The following is a 27,098-nucleotide window of genomic DNA, read 5'->3' as shown; positions in this document are numbered from 1 at the left end:
CCACATTGAATACACAACCCTGGTAGCAGCCCTGCACACAGCAGACATTGCTACTGGTTACATAGCATGGCTCCGACACATACCTGTATGTCAGTAGAAGTATTGTTGTATCAGCTCTGCTCTAGAATCAGCTGCATCCTTGTCATCATCTTCCTCATCACTCCTCATGTCCCCTTCATCACCCACTGGCACAGCTGCACTCTCCTCAGCATCCAGTAATGGGATGTGATGTCTGATGGCCAAATTGTGCAACATGTAGCACGCTACAATGATCAGGCACACTTTTGCTGGTCTGTACTGTAGGGCCCCTCCAGTGAGGTGCAGTCACCTGAATCTGGCTTTCAACACTCCAAAGGGGCGTTCGATTAACCATCAGGTCCTACCATGGACCTCATAGAAAAATGTTTCTGCTGCGGTAGTCCGATGCCTGAGAGGTGTCAGTAGTCATGGCAGGTTGGGATAACCAGAGTCACCTGTGTGCACAGAGGTAATTGGCATATTGAAAACTGTCGGTAAATCTGGAAGGTGGTGTAGAGTGTACATTGGTTGAGTAGAAGCTTTTACGGTTCCTAAACACCTGTTCACTCCTCCAGAGTGGCACCAGGGCAATGTGAGTCCCATTAATAGCCCTGATCACATGTGGCACATATGCCACAGCGTAGAAGGCTGCTTTCACAGTGGGCAGATTGCCAAGTTGGGGGAACCTGATATAGCTGCCAATATGTTTCCGTAGGGCACTTAGGACGTTCTTCAAGACGTTATTGAACATGGGCTGGGACCATCCAGCAGCCCAGCCCACTGTTATTTGGAAGGACTCTGAAGCAAGGAAGTGGAGGACTGCCAACACCTGTACTGTGGGTGTGATGGCATTGGGATGACGAATACCAGGCTGCAGATCCAGCTCCAACAGCCTCACAAGATCCATGATGGTCTGACGGTTGAGCTGACAGCACTGGATGACTTGCCTCTCTTCAAGGGTCGCAAGATCGACCAGGGGCCTGTACACTGGAGCATTCTTCACCATCATTCTTCCACCGTACCTGGGAATAGGAGGGAGTGGCAATCATTATGTGCATAAAGGACTGTGTGGACGTAGTGGAGCTGTGCACAGGTCACTATTAAACATCCATGACGCACCTCATAAACCCCCTCTGTGCATATTGTAGAAGTAAAATGACAGCTGCCTGTCCTGCATGCACAGGATAGATGGAAGTGAGCGAATTTCGCTGGCGTAAGACGTCATGGCGGTAGATGGTCTCAACCACCGTGCATCTCCTCATTGGTTAACATGGTTGCCTATGGGAGACATGAGCCAATGACGGTCACCGCCGGGGGTGACGGTGATGTCTGCGGTGGCTGTGACGGCCATTTCATGTGCTCATGTTCACTTGACTCCTGGCACTCGTGCTGAGTATACCTCCACTGTGTGTGCTGCTGTGTTCTGCCACTGGTATCCAAGATGCCACATTCTGCCGGGGATAGGGCCCCAGCTTTCTCACACGAAGAACTTGAGAAACTTGTGAAGGGCGTCCCACCTCTGCATGCCCAGTTTTATGGGCACCAGGGCAGCAGGTGAGTGCACAATGATTGTATTGTCTGTGAGTGGTACGAATATGGATGGGGTCTTGGGATGTGAATAAGTGACTTGTTGAAGGACCTGGCTGAGGGCTGTGAGGACAACTGGAAGGTTTAAATGTGCGTATGTTCAGGGGATGTGTTGTTTCTAATGCAGTCCCTAAGATGCCATGCTACATGCTTGTATCCTTTTCTCCGTGCTATCTATGCAGGTGAGTGCCCATCAAAAGAAGGGGATCTGGCATGCCATCGCCGAGCAAGTGCGGACCCTGGGTGGTCCATGCCTGGTGGAGCACCCACTGCAGGAAGCAGTGGGAGGACCTGCGATGCTGGGCGAGGAAGTCCGGTGAGGCCAAGCTGGGGATGTCCTCCCAACAAGGGAGGGGTGCCCGGTGGACCCTGACCCCCCTTATGCCCCGCATTTTGGCGGTGGTGTACCCTGAGGTGGATGGGCGCTTGAGGGCAGCACAGCAGCCACAAGAGGGTAAGTTCACATTCGTACTTAGGTTATGTCGTGAGTGATAGGTGAAGCCTGTGCAGTGTATGAAGGCTGTGGTATGTGTGCTAGGTAACTACTGTATGACTGGGCTTAGGACACATTGATGCGGGATGTGCTACATACATGTGTTCATATGCCGTGCAGAATGTGAGTTGGGATTACCTTTGCTGCTAAGTGGCATTGATGACAGGGCAACTGTGTAGTACATGAGCAGGGTCTTAGATGTAGACAGGGTTCCTGCTTCTGGAGTTCACACACATTGTACTCCCAACTATCCAATTAGTGTTGCTGGGGCCATATCTCTATCTGCTGTCATATGATGTATGTGTAGTCTGCAAAGTCTGAGGTTTCACATCATACAGCTATATGTGCTTGGGTTATGTGGCTGTGTAAGTATGCCTTCAAATGCCCATAGAGTACAAAGTTTGGGACTAGTGATCGTGATCGTATAGAGCCGTGAGCCAATGGGTTGGTCAGACATGTGTTGAGGGTATGGCTTCCATCCAGTACACAATTGAATTTGTGTCAGCATGTGTGAAACTCATGTGCATGACTTAGGTGGCACGCATGGGCTGTCATTGCATGTGTGTGTGAAGGCATAGCATGTAATGACACAACACTGGAGTATGTTGTAGTGACTTGTTTGTGGCTGCTGTGCAGGCAATGACCACTTGCTCACTGTTTCTCTTTCTCCCACCCTGTCTCTCACGGTCCCACCCTCTCTCCTTCTGCTGCTCTGTCTTTGTGTGCAACAGCATCATCTGGCGAAAGGATAAGGGGCACCGGCAAGTGGGGAAGCTGCACGGGACCCACGAGGCTGATACCAGCGGAGCCGAGGGGACCAGTGGGCTGGAGGGCGAGTGGAGCACTACAGGGGAGACAGGAACATCTACACCATCATCAGAGTCTTCCTCCGATGGTGACTCCCTAGTGGTGGTGGAACCTTCAAGCCCTATGCCTGCACCATCCATGTCTGCCACCCCCCTTACCAGCGGCGCCCTCCCTGTAGCTCCCCACCCAGTTGCCCATGTCGGCTCCCCCAGGGAGGGTGGGCATCTCTTTCGCCGCAGGCACCTCTGCCGCTGCCCTAGTCAGCGCTCATATCTGTTGGGCAGACAACCATTGTGAATGCCATCCAGGGATTGGCATCCCAGATGAAACAGTCAAATGCGTTCCTGGAAGGCATTCACGGTGCCCTGTCTGCCCTTCAGAGATTGTTTCAGGCTTTGGCTTCCGCATTGATGGCAGCCAGTGTTCCTTCTTCTTTCATCCCCCCTCCAACTACCTGTTCCCACTCTCATATCCCTCTTCCATTTTCCATCCAAAGCACACTTTCATACCAGCATGCCTCCCCACCAACAGACCTAGAGCGCAAGGACATTCACATGCACCACAAACGCCACCACCTCCATGCACACACCCATCTTTCAGACTCACACACACCAACATCCACTAACTACCCTGACTCCCCTACCTGCTTTCCCTTCACAGTCACATCTCCACTCTCACATGCAGACACCACATCATCAGTCCCAGGTCCTGACACATGTCCTGTCACTGCCACCGTCACAACAGCTGACCCCCATGCATGCACCCCATACACCACATCTGCACACGCCACAAGTCAACACAACCACATGCAGCACATCCATCCTACCTGCACACACCACCCCAACATTCACTCACACATCCCCCTGCCATCTCCCTGTGTCTTCTCCACTCCTCCTCCCAGTACACCTTTATGCCCACATTCATCCACCCAACACACACCCAGCACACACATTTCATACATCCACGCACCAGCACCCAAACCATATCTACGTACACACCAATCAACCATCCCCTCTCCCTCCACTCCCAAACGCCTAACCCATGACCTACCTGCTGCCTCTAAAAAGAGATTCAGTCTGCACTGCTGCCACAACAGGCACACCTACCCCTCACACCTCCAGCCCTGGTAGCAGTCCATCTGGGTCCCCTGCTGTGGTGGTCTCCACCACCGTCCCACTTAAGAAGGCAGGAAAAAGGGGCAAGGCTAAGGCTCGCCCCGAAAGCAGGACAATAAGGGGGGAAGCCTGATAAGAAGAGGAAGGACCCTCACATCCAAACCCTGATCATACATCCCCCCAAACCCCTCATCGCTGAGGTGCCTGCATGCCCCATTGATGCACCTACCCTGTGGAGGTCTGCACATTGCAGTCAGGAGTCAAGTTGGGTAGTCCTCACATGCCCAGTGTGCCCAGGACATTTGGACAATGAAGAACTGGCCCTTGTGCCATTTTGTATATAGTTGTTGTCATGACATTTTTTATATTTACAATACTATTTACCTGCAACGTCACTGTTGGTGTCGATGCTACATAGCTTGTCCTGTCTTTCCTTGCGCATGTATGTATGGTGACTGTGCGTTTGTGCGGGTGTGTGTGTACTAATGTCCTTCCCTCCAGTGTGTGCTAGGATGGGGTACTTACGACTGGTGTCTATGTTGGCATCGCTGGTCCTGGATGTCAATTGTCAGCAGGAGCAATGAAATGACTTGGAATTCACGTGCTATGGCGCCTACAGACCTGTGTTCGAGAAGGTGGGTGCTTCCTTTTATGTTGTTCAGTCTGCCACGGAAGTCCTGGCAGTGTGCAACCTCGAAATACAGTGGGTGGAAATCATCTGACCACCGGCCTGAAGAGGCCTTCCGCCGGCAACAGCGGTCTGTCCACATTGGCGGTTCAGACAGAAACTTGACTGTGTTCTGCAGGTGCCTTCCCAGTACTCGTAATATGACGGTCTATACCGTCAGTCCTGCGGCGGTGCAACCGGCATCTCTACTGCAGCAGTCCACTGACTGGCAAACTTGTAATGAGGGCCTAAGTCTATTGCTTTTCACAAACTGCACTTCTAAAGTTTCTACAGACAAAAAAGAACCCATCCAGCATTGCCTTTGCCAACCACTGGTAATCCAACACCCTGGAGAAAAGGATATGTAGGAAATAATGTAAATTTAAATTTAATTATTTAACTATTTAAAATCTAAACAAATTTACCTAATGTTAAACAAATTCATAGAACTAAAACATTTTTCAAATATTTTAATTCCTTTTTGATTTAAAAAAGTTAACATTTTTGATTAAAATATAGTTAAAGTACTTTTCATTCATTCTTTATATACCATTGAATAATTATTATTACATAATAAAAAAAGTTTTTTACTTCATATAGGAATTTTTTTTACAATTAAACTTAAAAAGAATTTGAATTCACTATAATCAAAATAACTGCATTTTAAATTGAAATTAAGTTACTAGTGTTGTAGCTTTTTTAGGTTGTTCTACATTTAAAATGAACATATAGGCCCTCATTACAACCCTGGCAGTCGGTGATAAAGCGGTGGTAATACCGCCAACAGGCCGGCAGTAAACAAAAAAGAAATTATGACCACGGCGAAAACCGCCCGGACAGACAGACACTTTAACACACCGACCGTCATGGGGGTAGCAGCAAGCACCACGGCGGTAACCGCCAACAGCCAGGCGGAAGACAATGTTCTGCCCACTGTATTAAGACAGGCCTATCCGCCACCTTTTCTGGGGCGGTAACACTGCCAACAAAAGCACGGCAGAAACAGAACACAGAAGGCAAAGGACTCACCTCTGGACACTCAGGGAACAACCATGATGCCATGGAGCCAGAGTTGCACATCTTCCCCATGCTGCTATACCTCTTCCTGCATTAAGAACATCAACACCAGCGAAGACGACCACGGTGAGTACTGCCACCTAGCACACAGGGGGTGGGGGGAAAGAGAGTGACACACACACACACGTAACACCGACACCCCCACTCCCACCCCCAGCACCATACAAACAACCACATGCAACAACATTATATATCCACCCCGTACCCCTCAGGAATAAAGCAAGGACAAAAGGAATTGATTAAAGTGAGTGTAATAAGATAAAATAGTATAAATACTTGCTTCAAAATCAAAAAGTATATACATATTTACAAATGGAGGGACACTGCCCAGTACTCAATGTCAGTGGGCCACAGGTCCATTACACATAGGCCAAAGCCTCACCTCACTTCTGCAACAACACGGAGAGAACACTGCAGGGGCATCAGGTCGAAAATACACAGGCACCTCAGGGAGACAGGGAATGGGGGGCACCTCAGCCGGAAGATGGTACAGCGCCATTGGTCCTGGAGGGGGCTACATGCCTACTGCTTAGTCCTGGGGAGTGCAAGGCCGCAGTCTCTCTAGTGGGTGGTTTGCCCACTGTTTGGTCCTGGGGAGTGCAAGGCCACAGTCTCTCTAGTGGGTGGTTTGCCCACTGCTTGGTCCTGGGGAGTGCAAGGCAACAGTCTCTCTAGTGGGTGGTTTGCCCACTGCTTGGTCCTGGGGAGTGCAAGGCCACAGTCTCTCTAGTGGATGGCTTCTTCCACTGGTTCTGGAGGGGGGCTTGTGCCAAGTGTGCTTTATCCTGGCAAAGATCGGGTGAGTGGATGGCTTCTTCCACTGGTTCTGGAGGGGCCCTTGTGCCCTGTGATGCAGATCTTGGGGATTGCAAGGTCACAGTCTCTCACCTGGGTGTCACACCTACAGGATTTGCAGGGGCCAGGACGCACTACAGCCCATGGCGCAGAACTACACACTGCCTCCCGGCGGTGACAACTGCTCAGTGGTGGCAGTGGCGGGGCTGGTGTCAGGGCTGGCAGTGGTGGGGGAGGCTCCAGTCCTTCCCCTGCAGCCTCGGACAGCTGCCCACTGTTGCTGCTGCTGCTGGCAGTGGTGCTGCTGGCGGTGCCGGTGGCAGTGCTGGTGGCGGTGCAGGCAGTGGTGGGGGGAGGCTCAGCCCTTCCCCTGCAGCCTCGGACGATGGAATCGCCATGGTTGGTGGTGGGGGCTCAGAATCAGTCTCAGCAAGAGGTCTCCTGTCCTTCCTGGCTGCTGGTGCAAGCCCCTTGTCTTTCCCTTTGCCAGCTAGTGGTGCCTCCTTGCCCTTCTCTTTGCCAGCTGGTGGGCCTCCTTGCCCTTCCCTTTCGCAGCTGGTGGCGCCTCCTTGCCCTTCCCTTTGCCAGCTGATAGTGCCTCCTTGCCCTTTGCTTTGCCTGCTGGTGGTGCCTCCTTGCCCTTCGCTTTGCCTGCTGGTGGTGCCTCTTTGCCCTTCGCTTTGCCAGCTGGTGCAGGCACACTTTCAGTGCTGATACCTGGTTCCCTGGAACCTCACCCACCTGCAGTAGCTGCCGACAATACTGTGGCCCAGACAGCATTCGGTACTGGGGTAGGACCCCACCCACCAGTCTCTCCAACTACACAGCGGTGAAGGCAGGGGCCCTTTCCACAGTGACACGTGTGCCCAATTGGAGCCTGACCTGATATTTGCTATCCGTCACCCCACTGGGATCCCCCCTGTTGTGCAAGTCCTATCTGTGCTCCATTTCTTGGCAACTGGTTCCTGCCAAGTGACAGTGAGCTTGGCAGCAGGAATGTCACAGCCAATGTTCTCAATAGTGCTGACCAGAGTGTTGTCTGCCCTGATTAAACACATGCGCAGCTACATCGTTTTCCCCCTGGTGGAGGATTGGGCCACAGTGAAAGCTGACTTCTATGCAATGGGACATATCCCCAACATCAATGGGGCAATCGATGGAACACATATTGCATTTCTTCCCCCCTCCCGTAGAAATAAACAGGTGTACAGAATTTGAAAGAGCTTTCACTCGATGAATATGCAGATTGTGTGCCTGGCGGACCAGTACATCTCCCACGCCAATGCAAAGTATCCTGGGTCTGTGCATGATGCCTTTATCATGAGGAATAGCAGCATCCCATATGTGATGGTTCAACTCCAGAGGCACCGGGTGTGGCTAATAGGTGAGCCCATGGATCCCACCCAGTGGATGTTGGTGTATGGGTATGGTTGGGCCCTAAGGGTTAGTGTGTGGCTAACAGTTGTCCTTCGATATTTGCAGGTGACTCTGGGTACCCCAACCTCTCATGGCTACTGACCCCTGTGAGGAATCCCAGGAAAGGGTAGAGGAACGTTACAATGAGGCACATAGGCGAACAAGAAGAATAATAGAAAGGACATTCGGCCTCCTGAAGGCCAGGTTTCAATGCCTCAGTCTAACTGGTGTATCCCTGTACTACTAACCCAAGGTCTGCCAGATAATCGTGGCCTGCATGTTGCATAACCTTGCCTTGAGTCGCCAGGTGCCTTTTCTGCAGGAGGATGAGGCTGGAGATGGGCGTATGGCAGCAGTAGACCCTGTGGACAGTGAAGATGAGGAGGCAGAGGATGAGGACAATAGAACAGCAATAATACAACAGTACTTCCAGTGACACACAGGTAAGACACTGTAACTTCAATTTACATTGACAGTTTTGTGTTTGACATGGTACATGGCAGGCAGATTCTCCCAATTCTATGGCCACTTACTGGACTCTTTGGCATCTCTATTTTCAGATATCTGTGCCCCACTCTGGCACCTGGTGTGTTGACTGCAGCCTACTACAGGTCATTCCTATGTAGTTATTCCTGTACAGTTGTATTTCGGTGTTTCAAGCTTGTTAAACAAATACATAGTTCAATCATTTGACAGACTACATACTTGTATTTTTTTCACTGGTGTTTACTTAAGTGCTAAGAAGTAGAGGGGGTAGTGGAATGGACTGGGTTGATGGTTGAGGAAAGTCCAGGATAGAGTCCAGTCTGTTTGTATCACAGGTGCATTGTCCAAGGGGGCACAGGAAGGGGAGCAATGGCAGTTCAAGGTGGACAGGGTGACAGAGTGGGACACAAGGGTGACAATCAGGAGAGTCTGATTTCCTGGCTGGGGTCTTGCCAATGTTCTCTGGCTCCTGCCTGGATCGCAGGGACCATTTGCCTGGTGGTTATCCTTCTGCAGGGGGAGGGGTGCTGGTGGCCTGTTGGTCCTGTGGCAGGGCCTCCTGTCCATGAGCGACAGCTGAGGTGGAGGGCTGTTCATCTGTGTGGCTAGTGTCAGGGTCCCGGTGGTGTGCCACTGCCTCCCTCATAGTGTTGGCCATGTCTGCCAGCACCCCTGCAATGGTGACCAGGGTGGTGTGGATGTCCTTCAGGTCCTCCCCGATCCCCAGGTACTGTCTCTCCTGCAGCCGTTGTGTCTCCTGCAACTTGTCCAGTACCTGGCCCATCGTCTCCTGGGAATGGTGGTATGCTCCCAGGATGTTGGTGAGTGCCTCCTGGCGAGTTGATTCCCTGGGCCTGTCCTCCCCCTGTCGCACAGCAGCCCTCCCAGCTTCCCTGTTGTCCTGTGCCTCTGTCCCCTGAACCGTGTGCCCACTGCCACTGACCCCAGGTCCTTGATCATCCTGTGTTTGTGGGGTGGCCTGGGGTCCCTGTAGTGATGGACACACTGCTGATTGACGTGCTCTGGGAGCAGAGGTATGGGCCCACTGGGTGGGTACTGTGCTGGTGTTTCCTGAGGAGGGAGGCTCTGTGGTGCTATGGGACTGTGCCTTGGTAACTGACTGTCCGGAGATCCCTGATGGGCCAGGTTGGTCATCCAGATCCAGGCGTCCAGAACTGCTGTCATCACTGTGGGCCTCTTCTGGGGGTGGACTGGAAGTTGCTGGCACCTCCTCTCCGGTGACGTTGTGTGGGGGACCTGTGGGGATGTAAACGCAGTGTTATTGTTTCTGCGTGTGACATCTTGTGCATGGGTGTGTTGCCCTCTATTGTTGTGATTGCCCTGTCAGCTTTGCCTTGTGTCAGTAGTGATTTTGTGGGCTAGGTGAAGCTCTCTAATGTGCATGCTTTAGTGATGTGTGTCCAAGCACGTCTGTGATGGGGGTCCGTGCATTGGTGCTACGTGAAGGGCTTGGTATTGGGATGGGTGGGTTGTGATGGTGGGGTGTATGTGAGGTGGTGGAGTGATGAGGGTGAGGGAATGTGATGGCATGCAGGTAGGGGGGTGAAAGTAGTACAAAGTTGACTTACCAGAGTCCAGTCCTCCTGCTACTCCTGCCAGGCCCTCCGGATGCATGATTGCCAAGACTTGCTCCTCCCATGTTGTTAGTTGTGGAGGAGGAGGTGGGGGTCCACCGCGAGTCCTCTGAACTGCTATCTGGTGTCTTGCTTTTGTGGAACACACCTTCCCCTGTAGGTAATTCCACCTCTTTCTGATGTCATCCCTTGTTCTGGGGTGCTGTCCCACGGCGTTGATTCCCCTCCATAGCTACGTCTTCCTAGCAATGGACGTCTGCTGCACCTGTGATCCGAATAGCTGTGGCTCTACCCAAATGATTTCCTCCACCATGACCCTTAGCTCCTCCCCTGCGAATCTGGGGTGTCTTTGTGGTGCCATGGGTGTAATGTGTGTGGTGTGTGTGAGGGTGTGTGGGGTGATGTGTTGGGGTGTGTGCTGTAAGGTGCGTGGATGGTGTATGGGTGATGGTGTTCTGTGGCTCTGGTTCCGTGGGTGCTCCTGGTGTCTCTATCTCTCTGTTGTCAATTTCTTTTAGTCGCAAAGACTTGTGGGTAGTGTGTGTGTTTTATATTGGTGTGGGTGTGTGGTGTGTGTATGTGTGTCAGGTGTGTGTAGTTTGAATTTTCCAATGTGGTGTTGTTTTGTATGTGTGTGTGTATTTTGAGCGTAGCAGTATGTACCGCCGATGGTTTACCACAGTTCAAAGTCCGCTGCAGTGATTCGTGGGACATAATGTTGTGGGCATACTTCTGTTGGCGTAACGGTGTGGGTTTTGGTACCGCCAGTTTATCACTGACCTTTGTGCTGGCGGACTTGTGTGTGTGGCTGTATAGTGACTGATTGCTATGTGTGTGTCATAATATGGGTAGTGGTAAACCGCCATGCCGGCAGTATGTTGGCAGCATTCAGCATGGCGGTAAGCGGGACTTATCTCCAATGTCATAATGAGGGCCATAATGTGGCTGGGTCAAGTCAATTGTTACTGGCTGAACATGTGGTTAATACTGTTGGTTACCATTGATGTCTGATGGTCTAAAACACTACTTATAGCGAAATAACAGAGTTATTCTATTTTGTACCCTTACATTTTCATTTTTGTTTAGGACAGAACACATAACACAGAAGTAACATCACTCAACGGCAAACGAAACTGGACCAAGTCACAACAATATGTGAAGCCAATCACTGTCTACCAGGTAAGAATTGCACCCATGTTTATTGCCTGAAGTTCAGTCTCCTTCTACAAGGAGGCCATGAATGTTGTATTCCCTACCCCCAATTTAGACCTTAGAAATGCACCTTAATTTTCAAATGATCTCATTAAACTGGAAGAATTCATTGGTCATACCATACATTCAGTGTAGCAAAGGGTTTGATTTTAACAAACTATGACAGAAGTACAGTACTGCATTGTGGTATTTATATAGTGCTCAGACCCCCTCATGAGACCCGCAGAACGCTTTCTGTAACTACTTAGTAGTTATGTATAATTAGTAGATTATTATAGTGTAGCCTATCCGTAATATGTTTAATGTTGTGCACAGTGCTTAATTTGTAAATAAAAATGTGCCGGTGCTCTAAGCCCTCCTCTTAAACATGCGGCTGCTGCAATTAAATGTGCAAACATGGAATACTGAGGCAGTGTAATCATGAAGCCATCTTAGGCCTCCTTAATCCATTTACAGCCACTCCCTGCCCCTTCAGGTCACTCTTGCAGCTTTCTGCCTTCTCCAACAGTGACGCTGTTTCGTTTTTCTCTTCCTCCGTCTTTCCCATATGTGTCTTTTGCTCGCAGTGAATGCTTGAGGCAGAAAAATAAGCGTCGGCCCTCAAAAGTAAGTGGTGGTGCTCTGCACCGGAAACAACAAGCACAAATTAAACACTGGTTGTGCATGAGAATTGATTGTGTGGTTCAGTCATGTTGCAGTTACCTTGTAGTAATGTGCATGAAAGTGAACGTGAAAGAGATATAGAATACAAGGTTACATATATGCATCTTTACATCTTATAAACAGCGCCTGACGGATCCTGTGTTAGGGATCATACAGGTCTTTACTGCACTTGTGATTGTAGATGGTTTTCATGATCTATATTATGATGGAGACTAGGTGAGATTATCACCAGTTCCAACATGCCCCTTCCAACACCGCAGTTCTCATGATCTCATTGCCGTAGGTGGACCCCACAACCGTAGACTGAAGTTGGGTCCATGGCTGGACAAAGTCCAGTGCCATTCTGAGGAACCAAAAGTTGTCCTGGCAAAACTCGTCCTTTTTATAGTCTCTCTCTTTCTTTCTCTCTCTGTCTTTCTCTCTCTCTCTCTCCTCCCTGATGGCTTTCTCTCTACCTTCCCGCTCCCTTTCTTGCCCTCTCTTTTGAAGCCTCCACATGCCTTCTGCAATTAACCTCAGGGAGCTGGGGAAAGTGAAAGAAGCATCAGAAGCAGCCCAGGGCTTTTAACACGGCCTCCAAGAGCTCCAGCCCACCAGGAAAATACCCAGTGGAATAAAAGGCCTATCCAGTTGTGTCAAATACACTAAGGGTGACAGAGCAGCTGCCAAGTCTATGTAAAGGTTGTAGCCTTCATGTGGACACAAAGATGGTAATGTGAAACAAAGGCACTCATTTTGGCATTTGACAGCTTCCGTGCTGTACTTGCCAGCATAATGATTTGAAACATGTCTTTGCGCGCATCCGTGGCTGTGGTGCGCAGAGATCTTTCATTTCCGCACACAGAGGAACAAAATTAGAAGGAACATTAATTATGACTAAGGCTATGACCATGGCTCACAGGCACTGACGTCTATGAAATACGCAGTTTCACCAGGGAAGAAAGTAGTAAATTAGTTTCACATGGTTTACGTCGCTCCTTAACTAAAATTAGCACAGCAGCTTGTATAACCTTTCAGAGTGATATTACTGCAAGTCTTTAATAACTTGTGCTGTGCAGTGAAGCACAAAACTCTTACTTAGATAAAGGCAATCCAGCGAACAATTAAGGAAAGACAAGAAATTCAGTGTATTGGGAGCTCTCATAACATTAAAAACCTAATTTATGTCACGGTTTTCTATATAATTTGCATTGATATGAAATATAGACCACAATTCTTTGCTCTGCTATAATTCCTCTAGCAACGTTATCCCTTAAGTATCTTAAAAACCGGCCCCGTTTCCTTGGCATACTTTTAGAAGGTTCCCTGCATGAGTAGAACTTAAAGATATCTAGAGTTGCCACCTTTCTCAGAAAAATATATCAGCCCATTTATGCATTTGCTGGTGTTCTGGAAGGGCCAGGTACTGATGCTGTCTCCATTTGCTTTAAAAATTACTGAAGAATAGTTCAGAGGGCATTAACATCTTTTGGCTTGTTTCCGTTGTGTCCTTGTTGCTTCGAGTTCCAAAGGGTTACAAAATATCAGTTTTTACATTTTACAATTTTTTTCTCACCTGCGTCCCAATAAAAATACCTTCCAGTCTAGTAAAATACTGGGTAGGTGTCAACCATAAAAGTAACCCCTAACGCGCTGGGATCATCTATTAACTTGAAGGGCCTATATTACTCATATGGCACTCTGCTTGCACCACAGTGCACCTTTCTAAAGATTCGCCTGGTGCAGATTGGGATAGTGCGCCCTATTGCGATATATGTCCTGCCCCGGGGCAACCACAAAATCAGCTGCCCTGTGGGCAGTGCATTCAAAGAAAATTGGAGCAGCTGCTTCCAAGCTGCACTGTGTGTCTCTGTACATACTGGGACCTACCTGCACTTTAAAGAGGGCACAAACATACCCCTGCAGGCCGTTGCAGTGAGTAACTGCACCTGCCTGCATGAGGATGTCCGGAGGGGTCCATGGGACCCCCTTTTCCACCTTTAAATGAATTTCTTAAGGACTGACAGTGCACCTTCTTTTTATGGCACGACCAGTGCACCTTGTATGGGGATGTTTGCTTATGCTCCCACATCTGTAATAAGCCACCAGTTCAGAGACAAAGGGCCCCATTACGAGACTGGCGGTCTTAAGACCGTCAGCCTCACGATGGTGGTCGGACCGCTGCAGACATGACAGTCTGACCGCCCTATTATGATTGTGCAGAGCCGTCACGGTCAAACCATCGACACCGCCAGGCTGCAGCCAGGCTGCAGCCTGGCAGTCCCAGCAGTTGCAATCCGCCAGGGCAGTGCAGCAAGCAGTGCTGCCCTGGGGATGACGAGTCCCCATCCACCAGCCTTTCCATAGTGGTAAACACCGCCATGGAAAGGCTGGTGGAATAGGGGGGTCGGGCCCCTGCACAGTCCCATCACGCACTCCACTGCCCGAATTACTGGCAGTGAAGTGCGCGACTGGTGCTGTCGCACCCAATGCATCACAACATTGCCGCTGGCTCAATTACGAGCCGGCGTCAATGTTGTGGTGAGTGATCCACTGGGCCAGCGGGCGAAAACGCTGTTTTCACCTGCTGGCCCAGCAGAATACTCCTAATATGGCGGGCAAAAGACCTCCATAACTGGCGGTCTTGTGCCGCAGGCGGCTTCGGCGGTCCTGTGAAAGGACCGTCAAAGTCGTAATGAGCCCAAAAGTGATTCCCTCATTTGCCTGTGACTATGCAAGAGAATGCCCTCTCATGATAGGGCTGGCACTACATGTGCACCAGCTCTAACAGTATTACCGAAGGGGCTACGCAAGCATCTGTGGCCCCATCTGTAGTACCAAAGTGCCCAGGGGGTGCACAAAGTAGGCACACCTGTCCTTTATGCCCCAGGGCACTTTGCATCATATGTCCCCAGGTGGCCAACTTTGGAGTGAACACAGCAATATGTGAAAATCTGCGTCATTGTATTGAGTGTATGTTAACTAAACTGAACAGTACTAGACTGACTGAAAGTTGGGTACCGTTGATGTCAGCAGCTGTATGCACGCCACGAGCTATTGTGCTGTGGCGTAAGGGTGAGTCAACAGTGTTGTTAAATCCAGACAAATATATTACAAAAGATATTTTATTAGAGCACCACAGTACAACAGGACTGTGTACATAAACGTCTACTGGTAATGGCATCCCGGACAGGAATTCTAGAAGATGGGTGAACAGTGGAATTCTCCAAGCACTTAAATGAAAACAATACTTAACAAGCTATATGTGTACACAGGAACAATATAACACATCTTCCCCCTTAACAAATATTAAGGGGTAATAACTCATAAACGAACAGAAAGGTACTTTCAGGAAGAAAAACTAAATTCACCATACTTTTTTACAATTGAAAGCCTTGGATTCATCCACTTCCACTGCAATGTCATTGACACTCATTCTCTTGGTATCTCTACACTTGACAACTTTACGAACATTCCTGTGTGACCAAACTATTCTTATTTACCTTTATAACTTTAAGAGCACAACCAAATTTGGAATCTCCCTTTGTAACAAATCCTAGGTTGCGTATTCTCACCAAGTCTCCCACTGCAAAAAAGGGGCTCTTTTGCTTTCCATTTCTTTCATCTCTTTCTTTAATCTTTTCTTGTTTTATCATTACCCTTTCAGCTACTTTCCCTTGGTAAACTTCTTTATCCACCACGGACACAAATTAGAAATGGTATCCCTCCCATAAACCATTGGAATGGGCTGACTACGGTAACCAAATGAGGTGTAATGCAGTACATCCCTCAGTGCACATTTCCAATCAGCACCAGACTTTTTTGCAGCAACCACACTCTCCTTAAGCACACAATTAAAGTGTTCAACTTGGCATTTTCTTGTGATTCATCTAAAGACGTGGTAACATGCCTGATGCTATTTATAACTAAAAACCCTTCCATTTAAACACAACATTTGGGGGTCTAGTTGCCTCCTGCTTCTCTATTCCATTTTCATCCATTTCTGAACTATCTTTCCCTTTCGTGATAGACAGAAATATACCTTTGTTGCCTTCTTCTTCTCCACTTTGGTCCCGCTCATTACTGACACACAATACCTTTCATTAAGTGTCTCTGGTGCTACCCATTTTTTAATAATCGCTGCATACTCTTGCAAAATGTCCTAGATGCCCACACTTGCTGCATATTTCACCAAGAATGGGACACTGGGGCGATGACGCAATGTGGTTGGTGCTTCCACAACTAAAACAATGGAGGTTTCTATCCACCCTCCTGAATGTCTCACTACATCCGCAGGAGCTGCCAGTGCTCACAGGCTGACTAGCTCCACGGGTAACACTAGTAGTAGCAGACTGATTTCCTCCCTAAGTACTATCCAAACCTACACTGCACACTCCCTCAGCATTGTTATTATCTTCACTCAACGACTTCATCCATCTTTCAGATTGTTCTACCATTTGTAAAGTGGGATCCCCCATCACCAACAATTAATCTTGAACTTTCTTGCTTTTAACATGGACCATAATTTGGTCTCTAATCATCTCATCAGTAATGGATTCAAAATTACAATTCGTAGAAAGAGTTTGAAATCCTGTGAGAAATTCATCTAATGTTTTTTTTTCTCCTTGAGCACGGGTATAGAACTTAAATCGGTTGAGCGCAACACTAGTTGTAAGCTTAAAACAATTCTCCACATTCGGCATGGCTTCCTCATAGACATTCCTATCACATTGGTCCTCCCCAGGCGGTAAGGTTCTGAAAACCACCTGTCCCTCCAAACCCAAACAATGCAAAAGTAAAAAATGTTCTCTTTCAGCAGCCATCCTCTCACCTTCAATGGCCTTAAAATAAGTTATAAATTCCTCTTTCCATTGGACCCATGGGATGGCGGTATCCCTCCACTTTTCAGGAATTTGGTTGGCGGATCAAATTGCATGTTATGAGGTGGTCTCTCACTGTATTGAAGGAGAACAAAGTAAAGAACATCTATATAGTGCATTTAAGATGCAAACTTAAAAATACGTCTTTATACCTATATGCTGATATATAGTACTTTCTTCAATTAACACAGAAATCAAGGATTTCTGCCTTTGACATACGAATTTCCGTGTACAACGGTATTAATATGCATGAGAAATTGTACAAATACATGTCTCTTGAATAAAAATGCCAGGAAAATATGTTGTTGCTAAATAAGCTTGGTTTGCTGAAATGCTGGTTTCTGACCAGACACGGATGTAACGTCACGTGACGTGTCCAAAGTAAAGGATTACGGGAGGCTTCAATGGAATTAGGGAAACAGTGATGTGCGGAGTCTAACAAAAAGGGATGGTGCCAAGGAAACTAATGGCACAAGCGCACAATGAAGAAGTATCCAAGGATATGCGTGCAGCTGCTAAGGGCCACTAGTATTACTAGGAGGGCAAGCTGTAGCAGTGCGTGACGAGCAAGAGTTCCTCGCAATGCTAGCGTTCCCAGTGTTGAATCGGAAAATGTAGAAAATTTTACCAATTACTTGTCCAGTGCGGAAAATCACAGGAAAAGAACAAAAACACTTGAAGTTTGATGAAAGTAGCAACAATAAACACCTCTTTGGGCTCCATGAATTTAATACAGCTCTTCTGCTGCTGTCGATGTAGCCGGTAGTCCTCCATAACTCGTCACCATTGTTAAATCCAAGCAAATGTATTATAAAAGATCATTTATTAGAGCAGCACAGTACAACAGGACTTTGTACGTAAATGTCTACTGGTAACTACCTCTCAGAGAGGAATAATTCTGCAATACAGTCGGTTAGTGGAATGCTCCATGCACCTTGGTTGGATTTGCCAGAACCAGGCTGGCGGGAATGGGTGTCGTGGGGCCCCTGGGGGCGCCTGCACTGCCCATGCCACTGGCATGGGCAGTGCAGGGGCCCCCTAACAGGGCCCCACAAAGATTTTCACTGTCTGCTTAGCAGACAGTGAAAATCGCGATGGGTGCCACAGCACCCGTCGCACCACTGCAACTCCGCCGGCTCCATTCGGAGCCGGCTTAATTGTTGCAGGGGCTTTCGGCTCTTTTGGAGGGCGCCTGCCGGCCCAGCGGGAAAGTTGGAATGGCCGCCGCGGTCTTTTGACCGCGGGGCGGTCATTCGGCGGTGACCGCATGGCGGGCGGCAACCGCCGCCCGCCGCTGTCAGAATGACCGCCATGGTGTTGTTAGGTGACACACAGACGACTGCCCTAGGAGGCCTATTCCACAATGTAAATTCAGGCGTAAACATACGTTTTCAACATATTTTAGCATTTTTACGCATGCCTTAAATCAAAATGCATTTACATCTGCAGAGTTCCCTACCACGAGTGTGGAGACATTTACAGTAGTACGCCCCACTCAGCAGCCCTTGGGAAAAGGCACATGACATTCAAGAAGTACAGCTTGTAAACCTGTACCTTTTGCAACTTTCCAGGCGTACTTCTGCGAATGTTTGTGATAAACAAAAAAACATAAAAGTGCATTTAGGTGACTATATGAATCTCAAACAATACTTTTATTTTTTGTTCTGAATAGGGTCCAAAATGTCTATATGTTTTTTGTGAGATGCATCTCTTCTACTTCTGTGTGTCAATATAAGAAGTGTACCATGTATCTGGCTTTATGGCACGTGCACGTAGTAGCCTTTTCCTGTCAAACATTTACACTGATTCAACGCAAAGAGTCCACAGAGTACAACCTGTACAGTAACCAGTGCTCACTGCCATATAGTTCCATCCCAACACATGGCTTCGGTGTTCACTGACATGCCCTTTGTACTCTTTAGTGCATGGTAAGGAGTGTTTTCCTTATTCCTTTCTTTATCCTTATCCGTACACTTATCCTTATCCATATCCATTCAATTAATGCTCACAATCGTGTAGTGTTGGACACAGCAAAGAAATACACACTCATGACTTTCAATATCATAACAGCTAGTTAAAACATGTTCAAGGGCTATGATGTCAATGTTACACTTCTATGTAACCATCATTGTAGAATATGTACTACACACTGACAGTGGCTTCTCTACAGTGTGTCGCTTCAGTGTTCCATCATAAAGGTCCAAGGACAAAATACCACAACCTCTAAGCACCTGTTATTGAAACATTAATATTGCCTGGTTGCTCTAGTTATCAATGATATCCCATAACACCTTATGCAGTACACTGATAATCCACTCAATGGGTCCTTTGCATCTCGTATTAAATTATTACCAAAATGTAATGATCATTTAGCTGCCTCTTTGTACTAAAAACACTAAAAATTATTATTATATGAGTGACCAAACAATGAACAGACAAATACAGTGATCAGGATCCAGTGGGAGTGATGCTTTTTTCAGTATGGCACACCCATAGCCATGACCACAGACAGATACGCAGGCCAATGGTAGCAGTGGGGAAAGTGAATTGGAATAAGAGAGAAAACAGAGGTACAGGCCGTCAACGTCTATCTGCTCAGCTCTGTTAGTTGCTGGATGTAGTGGATCTCTACAATGCAAGGAGAGATATTAAGTGACTTCGTTGAGGTTGGTAAGTGTAGCTGTAATTGTGCATGGATGCACCTGAGTGCTATCTCTATGTAGCCACATCTCTGTACCTCACTATAAAACTAGTAATTCTAGAAAACTAAACATACGACAAATAGATAATTAAACTATACATTTGCTCCAACATTTTCCTTTCAACCTTGTGAAGCAGGGTTTGGTTGCAGGCCCAAACCTTTGCAGGCCAAACCCCCAACTATCCATGAGTATCCAGCATGTACTGTGGACTGTCACATAACCAGGCCCAACTTCCAACCTAGCATGGGCTACAAGAACTACTGTGCATGAACATCAGTAGTGTGCAGGAGGGTTTGATCATACGGCCTGACTGTTGGCCAAGCCCATTACCCTTCCCACTGTGAGAGGCCGATCACCACAATGTAGGGACTTTGGCAGTGTACACCATGCATTGGACAGAGGCCCTAGCCTTTGCAAGTCCCAACTGACTATTAGTGCAGAACTCTCACTGGTCCATCTGCAGTAGGGCATGGCAGCAGGACCTAGCCTGCTCATGATTGTCATTGGGAACAGCGATCCCCTCATAACATTTCTTTTAGAAAATTATTTTTTTTAGTGAAAAATCAGATTTCAGCACAAAGCGATGCCTTTTTTTCAACTCACAAAATTGTGGGCATGAATTTTGATTTTCATTAAAACCATGATTTTATCAGAGAGAATCTGTTTCCGTACTTCTGGGTGGCTCACCAGCACCCTGCCCAATTTGGGCACCTCTCATGGACCCCTGGCTGTGTAAACATTTTTAATCCAACATACCAACTGTTTGAAATGCTGATATCTTAATACCACTGAACAGATTTATACCAAAACCAATGAAAGCACGCTTATTAATTAAAGTTCCACTTTCATATCAAATTTGGCATAAATACATTCCATGGGTTTGGTTTGTAGACCCAAGAAAGAAATGCCAGTGAAAAACACAAATTTTGACCTCGCTCCCTGTTGGAAAGTGGATTATTGGTAAGGGCAGGTAAGTACCTACACTTAGCAATGGGCCACAAACCCCCACTAGGTCCAGTCAGGGTTCTCAATAAATTAATCCCAGCTCAACCCTTGGGAGCTTGGCAACAAACAGCTAGGCTTAACTTAGGAGACAGGTGTGTAAAGCATTTCAGAATCACAAAACAGTAAATAAGTAAAACACAAAACACAATAAAAATCCAACACCAATTTATAAAAATAGATTATATTTTTATCTTTAACATGACACTAAAATGACAGAAATCCAAAAAAGGGAACCGGAGATATGATTTTTTTTTAAATAAAATGTTTTTATTGCATAGAAACTAAAAGCGCCAATCTGGACATCTGGCCGCACTCGACTGAGCAAAGTCGAAACTTGAGGCCGACCGTGATGGAGCCTTGCTCGGCTACAGTGAGCAGGAGGCCTCTGTTAAAGTTTTACCTTCTGTCTTAGTCTTTTTCTTGAAGATTTTCCAGCCGGGGGTGAAGTCACAAGCTGAATCCGACCTCCCTGGAGGCCTCTTCGGATGCGCGTCTCAGGAGACCTTGGTCAAGTACTCTACGTTTGGACTTGAACGATATTCTGGGACAGAAATCTTCATCTGGGACCAGGTTGAAATTGAAGCGGACCATCCTGGAGCCCTCCTCGGATTCACTGTGCGGGAAGCCTCAGTCAACTTTTTACATTCAGACTTACAAGGATTCACTGCGCGGGAAGCCTCAGTCAACTTCTTACATTCAGACTTAGAAACTTTTTCTCTCCGACGTCGGACGACCCTCCACGGGAACCTGATTTCGATTCGATCATGTCGGATTGCCTTTCCATGAGCCCCTGGTGAAATCCTGGAAGTCCATTTATGGAGCATTTTTCCAAAGTTGCTCCAAACTTCTCCTGACTTCTGGATCTTCTTCCAGATGTTCTTCTAAGGTTCTTTAGGTTTTCCACAACTCACCCCAAGGTTCCAGAAGCTCTTAGTTGCTCCTTGGGGTTTAGGACTCCAACTCTCAGAATGCACCTGGTTCAAATCTGAGAATGATCACTGGTCAGCTGGTCAGTTTCTTCAGGGCTTGATTCAGGGGACTCTGGTCAGCTAATTTCTACCTGTAGCATACAGGGAGTCCCTTCTTGAAACAATAGAAGCAAGGCAAAGTCCTTTTTTTTTAAGGTAAATGCTGGTAAATGCTGGAAGATGGAAAAACAAAATCCACCAACGTTGCAAGTATGTTACTAGTGTGTAGACAGTCACCAGATCTTTCACATATAGTATTAACTTGTCCTGCTTTGATCAGACTTACAACCTGCACTTACTAACTATGGACCTGATTCACAAAGGAAGCTTACACTTTTGAGTAAGTATACTACTTTTTCGTATTCAGAAACTCCAAGTGTAAGTTGCTACTGAAAAAACAGTGGTAAGTCCAGCAGTACACATGGCCAACTACTGGCACTTCAATGCCCTCCCATAGATAATGAAGGTAGGGACTGTTAAACTGAAGTATTTAAAATAGTTACAAATATAAGTAAATTAATATTATATATATATATATACATATCTCTCTCTATATATATATATATAAATATATATATATATATAGTTCATATTTACTACTTTAAATATGTATAGTACAGGACTTACTACTTTTTTTTTAGTAGTAACTCACACTCTGGGTGTTTGAATGCCGAAAAGTAGTAATATTATTCAAAATTGTAAACTTACTCAAAAGTGTAGGGGCCAGATGTAGGTAGAAACCAATTTGCGAGTTGCAAATTGCAAGTCCTTCCGACTCGCAATTTGCAACTCGCAAATTGGTATGCAGAAAGGTGTCTCAGACACCTTCTGCGACTCGCTATGGGGTCTCAAAGACCCACCTCATAAATATTTATGAGGTGGGTCGCAATTTGCGACCCCATAGCGAGTCTACGCACTCACGGGGATGGTGGCCTGCTGGAGACAGCAGACCACCATGTCCGTGACTGTTTTTAAATAAGCAGTTTTTTTTTTCTCTTTGCAGCCCGAGCTGCAAGTAGAATAAAATACCGAAACCTTTTTTTTTTTTTTTTTTTCAGAGTAGGCAGTGGTCCATAGGACCACTGCCTGCTCTGAAAAAACATTATTGTGAGCATTCACAAAGTGGAAGGGGTCCCATGGGGACCCCTTCCCGCTTGCGAATGAGTTACCATCCACTTGAAGTGGATGGTAACTTCGGGTTGATTTGCGACCGCTTTCGCGGTCACAAAGCAACCCTACATCGCGGTGCGACTCGCAAATAGGTAGGGAACGCCCCTTCCTATTTGCGAGTCTGAAACACATTTTGCGAGTCGGTACCGACTCGCAATTTGTGTTTCAGCATCGCGTGAGGGTATTAGCGCCTCGCAAACGGCGTTTTTCGCTGTTTGCGAGGCGCTAATGCCTTCCTACATCTGGCCCTTAGTACCATTGTCCTTTATATCTTAAATCTGGGAGTGCTGCAGCTTCTGAGGCACTAAGGCTGGTTCACTGATTTGCAGAGTTACACCTAGGTCTTCGTGTATGCACAATTTCAAAATCCTTGTTGGAAACATGCATTGTTAAGTTGTAACTACTCTACAGCATTTGTTCTTGTGGGATGTTGTAAATTCGCTAGTATTTATGTATGATTTAAAATTGATTTTTGTTTCCCTTGATTTTAAGCTTTTAGCAAGATCGATAAACTTTGAACCTTAGAATTGAGCAGTCACATGTTGACTGAAAAATATACTCCCCCGCCGCCGAACCTACGACGCACATCCCTAACCTCTTGCAATAACAGCACTAGTTATAGTTAAAAGCAAGTCCTGCTGGTCATCGGTTCCTAATACACAGAAACTTTAGCATTACTACAAACTTATCATTTAAAGTGCAGGCATAGGCTCTTGTGTTCGTTGTGTGGAAAGAGAATGAATGAATAGCTTAGGGGCGCAAAGGAAAACAGCAAGGGCCACAAAGAGCTATTGTGGTCCTCAATAAACAAGGATGTCTTCACAATGTAGGTTTAGTGCTATGTATCCTGTGCTAGGAGGCAGAATGCATTAAAATATATTGGACACAAAGGAAAAGGCAAACAGCACAGCCAGTTAATGTAATCTTGGTTTATGTGTTTGATCTTGACAAAGGTGAGGCTGATAACAGAACAGATTGGATGCACTGGGGAGGGATTATAGGCCACGGCTGAAGAGACACGGGGCTTGTTTGATATGGACGAGGGCTAATCTAACAACAGTGCTGATGCCATGGCAACAGCTTATTCCATGGCATGTTCCCATGCAACACAAAGCAGTAACAATATAATAAAGAAACACATACATGGGTATGACCTAGCACCATACCCTGAACACAATCCCCGTAACACATCAACACACGGTGAGGTGAACTCTGGTCGCTAAGGAAAGCTGTAAAACCATGTGAAACTCACCGCACTGTCTAACGCGCTACGAAGCCATGTCATGGGAAGTGAGCTCTATAAAAAGGACAAGAACATAACATTTACTTGGATGCAACAGTCGCATTTGTGCCTTCATTGACACCAACACCAAGAATGACGTATTGATATCTTGGATAACATGACCTGTGGGAGCCTGAAACATTTTGTAATTGGTGACTTCAGAATTATTATCATCATCATCATTATTATGTGATGTTCATCACCTTTATTAGTATTTTTAATGCTCCACATTATTATATGGAATAGAAGATTCTACCAGGGCACACAGATATAGGACCTTACTTAAACCCTAGTCGTTGACTGTCTGCCTGGCAGGGATCTCTGTCCTACACAGCACAGAAGGTTTTCTGAGCTGCACCATATTTCAAGCACCCGCCCTGCAAACTTTTTTTTAGAGAAACCAAATTCCCAAAAAAGAAATTTATTTTCTGATAACAACATTTATAAGGTTGCGTGCCTGAGGGAGTTTTCTACATGCACAAAAGGGGCCATTCTTAAATGTTCCTTCCCAAGTCGCCATATCTCACATGGGGGACATTGGCAGGGGACATGATTGTCATTCATATCATCCAGAATATTGCAGGACGTGGCAGCCTTATGGCAGGCTCATCTCCAGAGTAGAGATTGTCCCTTGTGGAGACAGCAGATACTCACCTGGTGTAAAGCTGGTGCTTCTGTAAATTCTACATAGAGCAGTGGAACCACTAGTTTGGTCGTCGGAGATCCATACCAGTTAAAGCTGTATTCCTTCTCCCTCAAACTCTAAATAAGATCTCCTATCGAATGTGTTTCTGCCCCCTGCAGATGGCCTTGTTGAGGCTGATGAACATTGAATGCTATACCTGTCTATATCATTCATTCTTCACCCAGATATGCACTCCTTTTGACTGCATGAGTGAGTAAATGAGTGGAATGAGTTGGCACATTTGCAAGCTGAACAAATAGGAGAAAGTGAGTCTGCAAGACTTTATGTTATGCACGTGAGTGAGTGAGAGAGTGAGCGAGTAAATGAGTGAATATGTTAGTGAGTGATTTTTTTTCTTTCTTTCTTTATTAATTTTGGAGAAGGCCATCAATACCTCGGAATAAGAAACAAATGGATAAATAAAAAATACATGCAATGGTCAAAATTTCGAACACATAGTCAGTGCATTCAATCAACTTATTTGTGGTTAAAGTGAATTTATAGAAGCTCTAACTTAACACAACATTCAAGATAACATAGAATGGTACAGTCTTGTGCAACATAGAATCAGCCTAGATTATATAGAGAAAATTCATCTCCAAGTATTTTTGAGCTTGGAATGACCACATTCTGTTTTGATTCTAAGTGCAGCTTGTGAAGAAGTGATGTAATAAAATACACTTTATTAACCTTAGATGATGACTGTCTTTTTCATTGGATGGGGCTTGTTTAGGGCATCCCTTCCAAATAATGAATCTGAATGAGGTGTATGAATGTTTTGCAAATTAATTACGGCTACCAAACATACATATTATACTGACTCCTGGAAGGAGGTGGAAACCCATTCACAAATGGGAACGGGTCCCCAAGGAACCCATTCCCCTTTGAGAATGAAAACAAATATTTTCTAGGAGCAGGCAGTGGTCTGCGGACCATTGCTTACTGTTAAAAATGAAACTTGAAAGTTTACATTTCTTTTTTTAAATGCATCCCGTTTTCCTTTAATGAAAATGGTCTGCATTTAAAATAAAATTGCTTTATTAAAAAGCAATCACAGGCATGGTAGACTGGTGACTTCACCAGGCCACAATCCTTGTGATGATTGCGATTCTTAATGGGTCGAAAATTGGGACCTACCTCATTAATTTGCATTAGGTAGGTTCATTTGCAACCTCCTAGGACTTGCCAAAGAAACTCAAAAGAGTTTCATACATTAGGAATACCTATTTCCTAACTGCAATTCAGAGAGATTTGCCATAGGCGAATTGGTATTCTTAATGTTAGTACATCTGGCCCTAAATCTGTGAGTGGTAACAGCATGGTCATTGTACAATTTCTCTTTTTCTTTTAGTCCATTTAGTATTAATTTCAGGAGTATAATAGAGCATAAACTAGTTTTAAACTGCTGCAGCTTCAACCTGGCTGAAACTAACAACATAGAAGAGTTACTTAATACCGATGCAAGCATCCGAGTCTCGACCTTCGTACCTAACTTAGACCATTTATGGGACAGTTTAGTCATATTATTTTTCACACAGGACTGCCTGATATGAATTCTCTCCCTCCCTCAAATAGGATATTCATGAGTTCATTGTTCTCAAAGACAGGAGGTTGTTTGCAAGTTAGTTAATCCTGTATCTGTAGATACTTGAAAAAAGTCTTAGACAGGAGTACAAATTCCCCTTGAAATTCCAAAAAAGTATGGAACCTGCCTAGTTTATAGAATTGTTCACATATTAAGAGTAGCATCAAGGAAAATAGATAGAAAAATGAGATTATTATATACATACTACTAAGTAGGAACATCCATTATAGCACATTTTCTGCACCATTCCCTTCAAATACACAATGCATCACAAATCATTTTAAATCTTACTTGCTTAGAACAATTTGGATCATTGCACGAGAAAGAGCCTGAGGCGTCTACCTAGGGCTATTTCATATACATATGCCAGTCTGTTATTAGAATTCTCTGTCAAAATACTCCTATAACGTTCCCCAAAAGATGCCCAGTAGTAGTGTCTGAAATCTGGTTCTGCCTAACCACTTTCTTCTTGAGGTAATATTAAAATTTGAATTGCTCTCCTTGGGTGCTGATACCCCAAAGGAAATGGCTGATAGTGGATTCTAGATGGCGAAAAAAGAATTAAGGACCAAGAGCGGAATAACACAGAACAAGTAGAAGAACTTTGGCAGTACATTCATTTTAATAATATTACATCTCCCAATTAGGAAGATGGAAAGCCTGTGCCAGATTTTCATCTGAGAAACACGTTTTGAAAGAAGGGTCTCATAGTTAAGCTTGAAAATTTAATAGATATTACTCGAAATAATGACGCCTAGATATGTGGTGCTAGTAGTGATCCTTGAATCAAGTGATGAAACCAAATGATTTAATATATTTTGGGTTTTGGATATATTCTGTTTATAACCAAACACCTTCCTGAATTCTAAGGCCTCCTGTTCAATATGACATATCAAATAGTGCAGTGGTAG

The sequence above is a fragment of the Pleurodeles waltl genome, chromosome 10 (assembly GCF_031143425.1).
Source record: "Pleurodeles waltl isolate 20211129_DDA chromosome 10, aPleWal1.hap1.20221129, whole genome shotgun sequence".
Taxonomy (NCBI): Eukaryota; Metazoa; Chordata; class Amphibia; order Caudata; family Salamandridae; genus Pleurodeles; species Pleurodeles waltl.
Note: the sequence above shows the minus strand (reverse complement) of the source record.